We start from the raw sequence: 9,827 nt of genomic DNA on the forward strand, positions 1-9,827 counted from the left end.
TTGAGGACCTGGGAGTACTGCATAGTATGGGGCACTGCATCTAGGGAAGGCCTAGAGAAGAGCAATAACAGCATGCTACAATCTTGCTAACCAAAGTCCTGGGAGAAGTTAGCCAAGCAATCCTATTCAAGTAATTTGAAGAGATGGCCAAAGGTTTGAATGCATTATCAAACTGACCCACTCACTCCTAACTGTAATGCATATTCATAGGTTTGTACTGGTTCTTATTTTGCCTAAACAGCTTCACCCACCCCATATTTTGATGCAAGCAAGAAAGCACCAAACACATAATGTCTTGACTTAAGTATCCACCTAAGCCAGGGATCGGCAACCTTTGGCACGGGAAAGTGGCGGCCAGCACATCCCTCGGCCCACGCCGCTTCCTGCAGCCCCCATTGGCCTGGAACAGCGAATCGTGGCCAGTGGGAGCTGCGATCGGCTGAACCTGCGGACACGGCAGGTAAACAAACCAGCCTGGTGAGCCGCGTGCCGATCACTGACCTAAGCATTGCAATAAGAACACTTTTTTGCTTGGGATGTTAATGCTAAGAGATATTTTCTCTAGGCTTTATGTTACTGTTTGCATTTCAAGACAGTGCAGGTGTGTAGATAGAATGGCAACTTATATGTTTGGTAATGGAGTTTAATGAGTTGCAATTTCATTATGAAAAGGCAACTCTGTACAGTTTATTAAAATTCCTTACAAATGTATTGCTTTTTATAAACTGGATTCTAAGAATAGAACCTCAGCATTTGGAACTAGAAGAAAAGGGAGCACTTACTAAGCAAGTGGAGTTACTGAAGTCACGGGGACTATGCATGGTTGTGTTTGCAGGTTTGGGCCCTAGTGTCCCAAATCTGCTACTCTTGTTAAGATGACTAGTTCTTATTAATCCCACATAAGGTAGTGGACTAAATCTTGAAGTCTTTACTCAATGTTTAATCAGTCCTCACACAAACAAACCCTTTGGGAAGACAAGGGGAGTTTGCTCGATTAATGATGGTGTATACAGTGTCGTCATAGCCGTGTTGGTCTTCTTCACTCTGCATAAGTTTCCAAGCGTCTCCCTCTCTCACCAACACCAATAAAAAGATACTACCTCAGCCATGCTGTCTACTCCATCGATAGAGAGACATTTCGTAAAGACCTTAAAATTTGCATATGTGCAAAAGGGTTGTAAGATCAGGCCCCTAATTTACAATGAACTGAAAATGAACAGAAAGTTGACCATTTAAAAAATGTGGAAAGACTGAGCCTGGTCCAGACACAATTCTGTGCTGTATCTGTCATGTTATGGGAGTAGTGTAACAAGATGTGACTGATGTAGCTTGACAGAACATTTTACAAAATGACACATTAAGCTAGATTCATTGAAGGGATAATGGACAGATGGTTTTCATTTGCAGAATTTTATTAGTGATGTGACATTCATAGTCATTAGTTGTTGCATTTAAAACTTTATTAAATAGTGATTTTTTTGTTTTCCATGTTTTAACACCACAATACCAACACTATCATTACACTCAACAAGCCACTTCCATTATAAACATCTATTTTCTGGGAAGCTATAACATTCTGAAAGAATGTCTACTTGGACTGAAAGTTTTCATGCTTATTCTCAGCACAACATTTATTTATTTGAAGGAAAAGTGGTGTAACCCTTCTGCCCATCTAAGTTGGCAGCAACAAGGGCCGGGTTCTGTATCTAGGGGTTCCGTTTCAATAACGCAATGCAAAACCGGCTCGAGCCCCCACCCAGTGACCTGGGACAATTACATACCATCCCCTGGGTGCCTCTAAGAGGCAATACTTCCCCTCTTGCAAGCAGGGAGTCTGAGTGTAGCAGAAAATGTTTAATAACATGAGGTAAATGACATCAGCATTAAATTGGAAAAACACCACAAACAGGATTCATAACACAAACCATGAGCAAAAAAACCCACCCCAGCAAATTGGGCTGTGTCCTTTCCCTTTGGTTCTTGAATCCAGCAACCCCAAAATCACCCAAAGTCCCAAAAGTCCAACAACCCCCAAAGTCTCTGTCCCTGGTCAGTGCAGCCCCAGAGTAAAAGGGGGGGGGCACACAGGGTGTTAAGGGGCACCTTACGTGATCCAAGGCCGGCCATCTCTCCGTGGGGGCAGCCTTCACCATGAGCCAGTCTACTTCCTGCCGTCCCACGAACCGCTCCGCTCTACAAGCTGCTCCGCTCACCGACCTGTGAGCCGCTCCAGCCGTCCCCGCAAACAGCTTCGCTCACCGTTCTTTGGGCCGCTCCAACCGTCCCCACAAGGCTCCACGCCGCTTGCTGCTCCTCCAGTCGTCCCCACAAATTGATCCACCAGCTGCTTAGCAATATAGCTTCAGGCTCCCCCACTAGTTAACACAGCACTTTATAACTTTAACTCTTTTGTGATTTCAGCTCAGAGTAGGGGAGCCCCACTGCTAGTGAACCATTGGCCCAAAGTGAATTCAGCTCAGCAGCCTGTAACTAGACTCCTAATGGAATCAAAGTTAGCTCTGACATTCAACAGTGGAGAGAGGAGGTAGTGCAATTGATGTTTCAAACCCTCAGAGGAGGGGGGGGCATACCATCAAGTACAAACACCTGTCCCCATCCTCTCTCAATTCACTGGGTTTTGTAATCCATGCCCCTTGTCAAGCAAGTGCTACTTAGGTAATGGTGAAGGACTCACTCAGTCCTTCTGTCATACAACAGTTCATCTGGCCTTGATTCACAGAATCAGGGTAACAAAACTTTATTCTTCCTACCGCAGTAACAGAGAAACTGGGGATCCCACACCAGCCAAAGTAACCACTTTCAGTTGCTGTTGTTTCATGCCAGGTGGGTGGGTGTGCCTATGCAAACAAGATCAGCCCCTGGAGTTCTTTTCCACACTCACCATAATTCACCACCAGATGTCAGGGTAAAGCTCATCCTTTCTCTGCTTACAGTGGCAAAAATAATGTGAGCTGATTTCAGATACCTCTGTGTGAAAATATGATGTTTTCTTATTGGTTAGGAAATGTGGAGGTTGGGTAACTCAAAAAAAGTTTTTTCTAGAAGACTTCATGGTGCTATCAATTGAGACCCCTCTAAAAATGCTTTTGGCCTATTGGAATTATTTTTGTTTTCAAAGAGACACCTAAGAAGCCAGACAAAATATTATGAAATATATCTGTTTTTTTTTAAGTTAAGCCAGAGAGGAATTTCTTCCAAGCTGACAAAATCATTAAAACCAACTTACCTGTCTATAATTTTGCTCACTCTTAACTTTTAAAAATTACAACAAAATTCAAAGCTGAAGACACAGACGATAGAGATATATTCACCTATTACATTTGTATACCTTGATCTTTGTAACTCTATGCATTTATTTCAATAATTAGATATTTGAATAATTGAAAGTATTTTATACAACTTTTTTTTTTGCATTTTTGGTTCTCTACATGTCATTTCTATATTACATCTACTGGTTTCTGGTGTTTATAGGAAGTGTCAAAATATCAAGACCAATGTCTGTGTGGAGAAGTACCTCCAAGGACTGAGGTGTTGCTCAGGTCACGTCTATGGGAATGCTAAATAATTCATGTGGACAAGAGGGATGAGTTATTGTGGAAACCATAATTATGAATTCTGGTTTTTAAAATCAAACATTAGTAAAAATATGTGTATTTAAAAACAATTAAACAGTAAATAAATAGTAATTAATAAGGGTTTATTCTGATATCAAAATGCATGCTTGCCTTTTATAGGGAAAGGGTTTCTTGAGGATGAGTGCACACTTAATAGAATACCTGTATAATCACTAGATACTGCAACACAATTTGTTAATTAGAAAGCACTGTTTTTCATTAAATCAATCTAAGTACTTATGTGGCCCCTTCACTGCGGTATCTGATTGTTAGATAAAAGTAGAAACATATCATTAGAACTCTAAGATCTGAAATGAGATAAGTAATGAACTGGCTTTATTCACTGAAACATGAATGTCCATTATGCCTTTGATGGCTAGTCGTCCACTGGTGGATTCGACTTCTCACAGACATTCCATTATTCTTGTGCATGTGTAAATACTTTACAAGGTTTATTTATGCAATTTACTTATTTATTTTAAGGCTTAGGCTTTTTCAGGGGCTGTGAGCATGCACAGATACTGCTGGACATTCATTTTGAGGGTCAGATTCTCTTCCTTTGTGTCACTCAGGTATGGCAAAGGGAACGGAAACCTTCTTCAAGTCTCCTATTAGGAATGCTCCACTGGCCTGAGGAGTTCCCAGTGGGTATAAAGCTAATAGAGCTGGTTCTTATGCCTCCTTCCCTGCATCCCCTGGCATAGGTACATGTAAGGGTAGGGATGGGGAGTGGCCAGAGCAGTGTTCCCATATGATACCATAGGGATCAGAGCCAGCTGATGCAGCTTTGAGCTGCCCTATGGTTGCTTTAACCAGCACCCAAGAGAAAGTAAGGGATCATAACTGGCTCCCTGACAGCTCCCACTCTCTGCTGAGCCCAGCAAAAAGACGGACGAGGCAGAAAGTCTGGTTCTGATTCCTGAATAATCTGCACTTCACTATATCATTGATTCTGACAGATTAACAGTGCATGTCAGGGAAGGAGAGCATTCCGCCTTACCAGGAATATCAAGCTGTATCCAGAGAGTTTACAGTTATTTCAGTGCGATCTATTTCACACACAGGACAATCTCAACTGGTGTGGCAGCCTGAACATCTTGTGTTGGCAGCTGTGAGAACCAGGTGCAGGAGTAGAGGCTCAGCATATCGTAGTGAGGATGTACACACTCTCCATAGGGGGATGAGGTTGGTGATGAGTGCCTGCTACCCCTTACTCTGCACTGTCTCAGTCCTGGAGCGACATTTGGTGTCACCTTTATGAAGAGGCTGGCACAGTCATCTTCTATAAGGTGTCTCACTGGCAACACTGCAAACACAGTCTGACAATTAAAAGCTGAATTAGAAACACAAAAATCTGTAGGAAAACAAAATCCCCAGTTAAGGTAAGAGGCGTAAATGTAATTGTGTAAATGCTACCTGCTACCCAGGCCTAGTGCTGGGGTTGAAACTTGCCCTAGGCAAGCTGCAGAATAGATGTCTGCCAAGTTACAAGTCATTCACACCACAGAGCAACCAAACATTTTTCTGCCCAAGGCAACCACCTGTTTTGTCTGTGCAGCAGAGGTAAGCTTGCTGTGACATATTTTTATTCATACAGAAAGGGCCATTGTACCACAGGCAGAACTTTGATTTCTTATATAAAGAGTAAACCTTTAAAGAAATAAATGGAAACTAAAGAGAACGCAGTTTTGCCATTTTAAAAAGATTTTAAAACTTTTTTTTACACTTTGGTGCATCACTATTTTCCCTGTCAGTTATCTGTGAGTGACAAATCGTCAGCTTTGTTTGGCTTTGGTTTTGTTGGCAGTTGTTTTGATTTTTGAAAAAAAAAAAAACTTCCTCTGTGCTATTATTATTGCCATGCAGCCCGAATCTTTGAAATTCAGGTTGGATGGCATTAATCTTAATTTTATCACAGAGCTTTCACAGAGTAATCACAAATTTCAACCCTGCCGGAGGAGTTAGTATTTTTGTAACATGCCTCTCTCTCTCCACTAGGGATAGCTGACAGTGACTACAAATTTAGTTCACATATCTCACCGAAAACCCATCTGGACTGTTGACCCAGCCGACATATGATACGGTGCTTCACGTTGAACCCCCAAAAGCCTCAGCATTCTCAGCCGTGGAAGCTCCACAAGGTTGTGGATCCAAGCTCTGCAGAAAAATGGCTTAATTAGAGAGACCAGCCTGCGACAGGAACCCCCAAAACGCTGTTCACACACGCACACACACACCGCCTTGTATATTAAGGTTAAAGATGAAGAACATGCTGTTGGCAATAAATGTAAAGGGCAACAGTAACAATAACTAAGATGAACCTTTGCTACGGTGGCATGATCAAATTGCTCTAGTCATGGTGGATGATCCCTTTCATTGTTAGACTGATGATTTCTGTTATGACTGTCAAAGATATCAAGTTACATGTCAGGTGACAGAGACAGAAATCGCTATTTAAAAAAAAAATATCCCAGGAAAATGGGAACCCCCAGTTCCCTAGCAGAAGGCACTTCTCCATCTTATTAAAACAAGCTAGATACAGTATCGCACGTATTTATTGCAATCATAACCAAACAATAGCTTCTTAAATTGCATTCTCTGTTTATGAGAAGTTAGTATAAACTCTTTTCTGCAAAAAGTTTAAATGTCACAAAGATAATATACAATCTGTAAAATTATCCAATGCTTTTGGATAGACAACTAGACATAGTGGTTGAAAAACACCTCCATCTGCCTGTTTGCATGGCAGTCTCTGGAGAACGCCACTGAACAGCTACACTAGCACCAGTTGTTCAAACAGTCTGTTGTTGAAAATTCATGTGGGGAGGGAGCTGAGAATGCTTAGCTAATCTAATAGTTTCCTCCAGGATTTTCCTCACCAATGTTCCAAATTTTCTCAAATTTAAAAGGTTAAAAATGGCTTTGAGAGGACTGGCTTGTTTTTTCAGAGTATCCGAGCATGGGGCAAGCATGTTATCTTTGCAGTCTGCTCCTGAAATCCTGTACATGAGCTACAAAGAAGGTTTGTTAACTTCAGCTAAACATTAGTAGGTGGTGTTTTGTACTCATGCAGTTGTTTAGATCACTGGTAAAATGTAAGAGCTTTTCAGAGCTAATCCTGTCAGCCATAGCAAAAATGTGAAGGCCAATAAGATTAATAGGTAACTGAGCATCACACGGTTAAGAAGTGAATAGATTATGAAAGGTAGGAACTGGCATAGATTTGATTCTAAACTTGGTCCAAATGTCCCAAACCTGATGAGCCCTGTAATCAATCTCATTTGAATTTTGCATAGGATTTCATTACTGCTATCGTCCACAGAGGATAGGGAAATACATGCTTTTGCAAAAATTGGAACACAAGGAACAAGAATGAGCAGAAGCAAGCTGTGCTGTAGAATTCAGGGTTGGAAAGCTCTCTTTTTGGCCCTCAAACTGAACATTATGGAGCTCATGGAACCCCTGTATAAAACAGGTGTAAGTGGTGAATGTGGATATAACCCTCCAGAAGTTAACTGGCCAAAAGTCTCTTGAGTGAATCCAGATTCTGTAGGTTTTTTCCAGGCAGTTTCCAAACATTGCTTACCCCATCTATAGTTTTTGCTTAGCTCTGGAACCAGCCCAATGCGGGATTGGGTTTAGTAAGGTCAGCCATTTAAATTAACAAAACAAACCATCGGGGCTGCTACTACTACATGTTCTCTCAGAAACTGATACACTTTTGGTAAAAGCCATAGCAAAGATGAATTTGGCCTGTGTTGCCAATCCTGCTAAGTTAATGAGTTGAATCGAGATTTGAAGAGATCTCCATGACAACAATAGTAATGTAAAAGCTGTTTGTCATTGATATAATGCTACCATGTAAGCTCTCCGTATTCTGCATATATATTGGAAAATATTTACATGTAACCATGAATGGTAATTCCCTAAAGTCTAGGTCAATAGATGACATGGTGGTTCTGATTTTCTGCCACATAAGCCTTGTGTATATTGGGAAAAAGCATGTGTTTGAAAAAATTCACTAACAATTTTTAAATAGCACAATGTTAAATATCATTTTACCTTTAGCATGAACTTGTCCTAAGCCAGGCCCAGCTTTAACACATTTTTAAACACAACTGTCCTTGTCTATCCTAGTTGCTAAGTGATTTTCAACAGCACGTGTAGTTCAAATGCTAGTTAACATGTTTGCTACCATGATGTTTTTTCCCCTAGTATAGACACAATCATAATATGATCTTTTGCCCAGTTCATAGCGCAAGGCAAATCTTCCTGTCAGCAAGGTGTTTTTGGGACTAGGGAAAACAAGAGGGAAGAAATATGCCACAGCAGCAACACTGTCTGAACACATATGCCTTTGTCAAATCCTAAATTCATCCTTTTGTCTGTCCCTGCATATAAACTACTTGCTCACACTGTAATCGTTTCCCGGCTACAGTTAACAGTAATTGTCCCCTGCATTAAGTTCATACTGATATGCTGCGGATTGGACAATCAAAGCACCTCACTGAAGTTGTTGGGTGTGATAGGTGCTTTCCTTTCAAGATAAATGAAGGAACAATTAAATGATCTTTTGATAGCTGAAGCAAAGAAGCAGAAAGAAAGCTAGAAGACCGCCAGGGTAGGACTAAGAAGATGGCTCAGAGAAAAAGCCTATAGAGCACTTTTTGGGCAGAGTGTTGACTGAAAGAGCCTTGGAACTGTGAGTAAAGAAACTGTCTCCTGCTGTTTGAGTCCTATCGTGTTCAAAGGAACAGGACTTTGTAAATAAGCAGAATTGCATCAAAGGAATACCTGACTCTAACATCATTTTCTCCTCCTAAGGGAAACAACCTGCAAGACCCCATTGTGACACTCTCTACCTCAAAATAGTACCCTGGAATCCCATATTCGCCAGGGTGATATGATTATGATATGTTTTGTACAAAGTGTACCTTGTGAGGTATTATTTTAAAAGTCTTGATTTGTTGAACATTAATATCCTGTTGGATATTAGTTAACTTTATTTGTAGGGGAGAAAAAGAAGGGGGAAACGCCATTGCTAAGAAGGAGGCTACATAAATATCAATTTTTGCTGTTGACTTGAATAATTGGATATAGCCAGTTCTAGAATCAGACATAAAGAGTAAGTTTGTTGCTTTCTCCGTGTAATTAGTCTCTAAGGAGCTGAACTACTCTACGTATTAACCTTATGGGCTGTAGGGTGAGTTTTATTTTAGTATTTAGGGATCAAACAATTTTATACCAGTTATGTAGTTTGATGTTAAATTAAAGAGTGACTTCATTATTTGGAGAGAAGTTTCCAGAACATTACACCAAATCTGCAATATCGGGGAGAAACAAAATGTAATCTGACACGGATTTAGTCATTTAGTCGATATGTTGAGAAAGTTTCATTATTTTTAATGTCAGTTTTAATTAAAACCAACCTTCCACTAGCTGTTAATTTTCTACGTGATATTTGCTTTTACCCGCAAGATTTTTACATTTTATAAGTGTTGCCATATTTCCAGCCATAGGCATCGACTCCATGGGTGCTCTGGGACTGGAGCATCCAGGGGGGAAAAAAATAGTGGGTGCTCGGCACCCACCAGCAGCCCTGCAGATCAGCTCCTCCCCATCCCTCCCAGCACCTCCCGCCCACCGTGGTCAGCTCCTGCCCCTCCCTCCCAGCGCCTCCCACCCACAGTTGTCAGCTGTTCAGGAGACACTAGGAGGAAGGAGAGGAGTGGGTGCCATAAGAGGCAGAGCAGGGGTGGGGGTTTGGGCGAAGGGGTGGAGTGGGGGCAGGGTCTGGGGCGGAGTAGGGGTTGAGCACCTCCTGGGAACTGGGGAAGTCAGCGCCTCTGTTTCCAGCACCCCTGCATGTTCACCATCCCACACAAATTTCCTCCCAAGTATGTTGGTTTTGAGATTCATTCCTTGAACCATTTATCTGAACCACTGAGCAAGAACTGCATTTCTTGCAAAACGCAATTGAGCATTCAAGGGAAAGATATAGGCTTTCTCGTCTACTTTATCAGTTGTTTACTGCTTTAACTTAAAAAAAAAACCAGTTGTCCAATGCCACTTTTGTAAACATTTGGAAAGATCTAGGGCCAGATCCTCAGCTGATGTAAATTGCAATAGCTCCATTGACTTCAGTGAAGTTAGGCCATTTTGTACATGTTAAGAATTTGTTCCCTAAGACTT

At 41.3% G+C, this 9,827-nt stretch overlaps 1 long non-coding RNA gene across 1 annotated transcript; it reads right to left on the bottom strand.

The window, feature by feature from the left end:
• Positions 1-2,415: 2,415 nt before the first annotated feature.
• LOC135980806 (uncharacterized) lies at positions 2,416-5,760 on the bottom strand. Its single transcript, XR_010597711.1, has 2 exons — positions 5,676-5,760; positions 2,416-4,954 (listed from the first exon to the last, which is right to left on the bottom strand). It is a non-coding gene; the product is annotated as an uncharacterized LOC135980806 (long non-coding RNA).
• Between the last annotated feature and the right edge of the window lie 4,067 nt (positions 5,761-9,827).

The sequence above is a fragment of the Chrysemys picta genome, chromosome 1 (genome assembly GCF_011386835.1).
Source record: "Chrysemys picta bellii isolate R12L10 chromosome 1, ASM1138683v2, whole genome shotgun sequence".
In the NCBI taxonomy this organism is placed as follows: domain Eukaryota; kingdom Metazoa; phylum Chordata; order Testudines; family Emydidae; genus Chrysemys; species Chrysemys picta.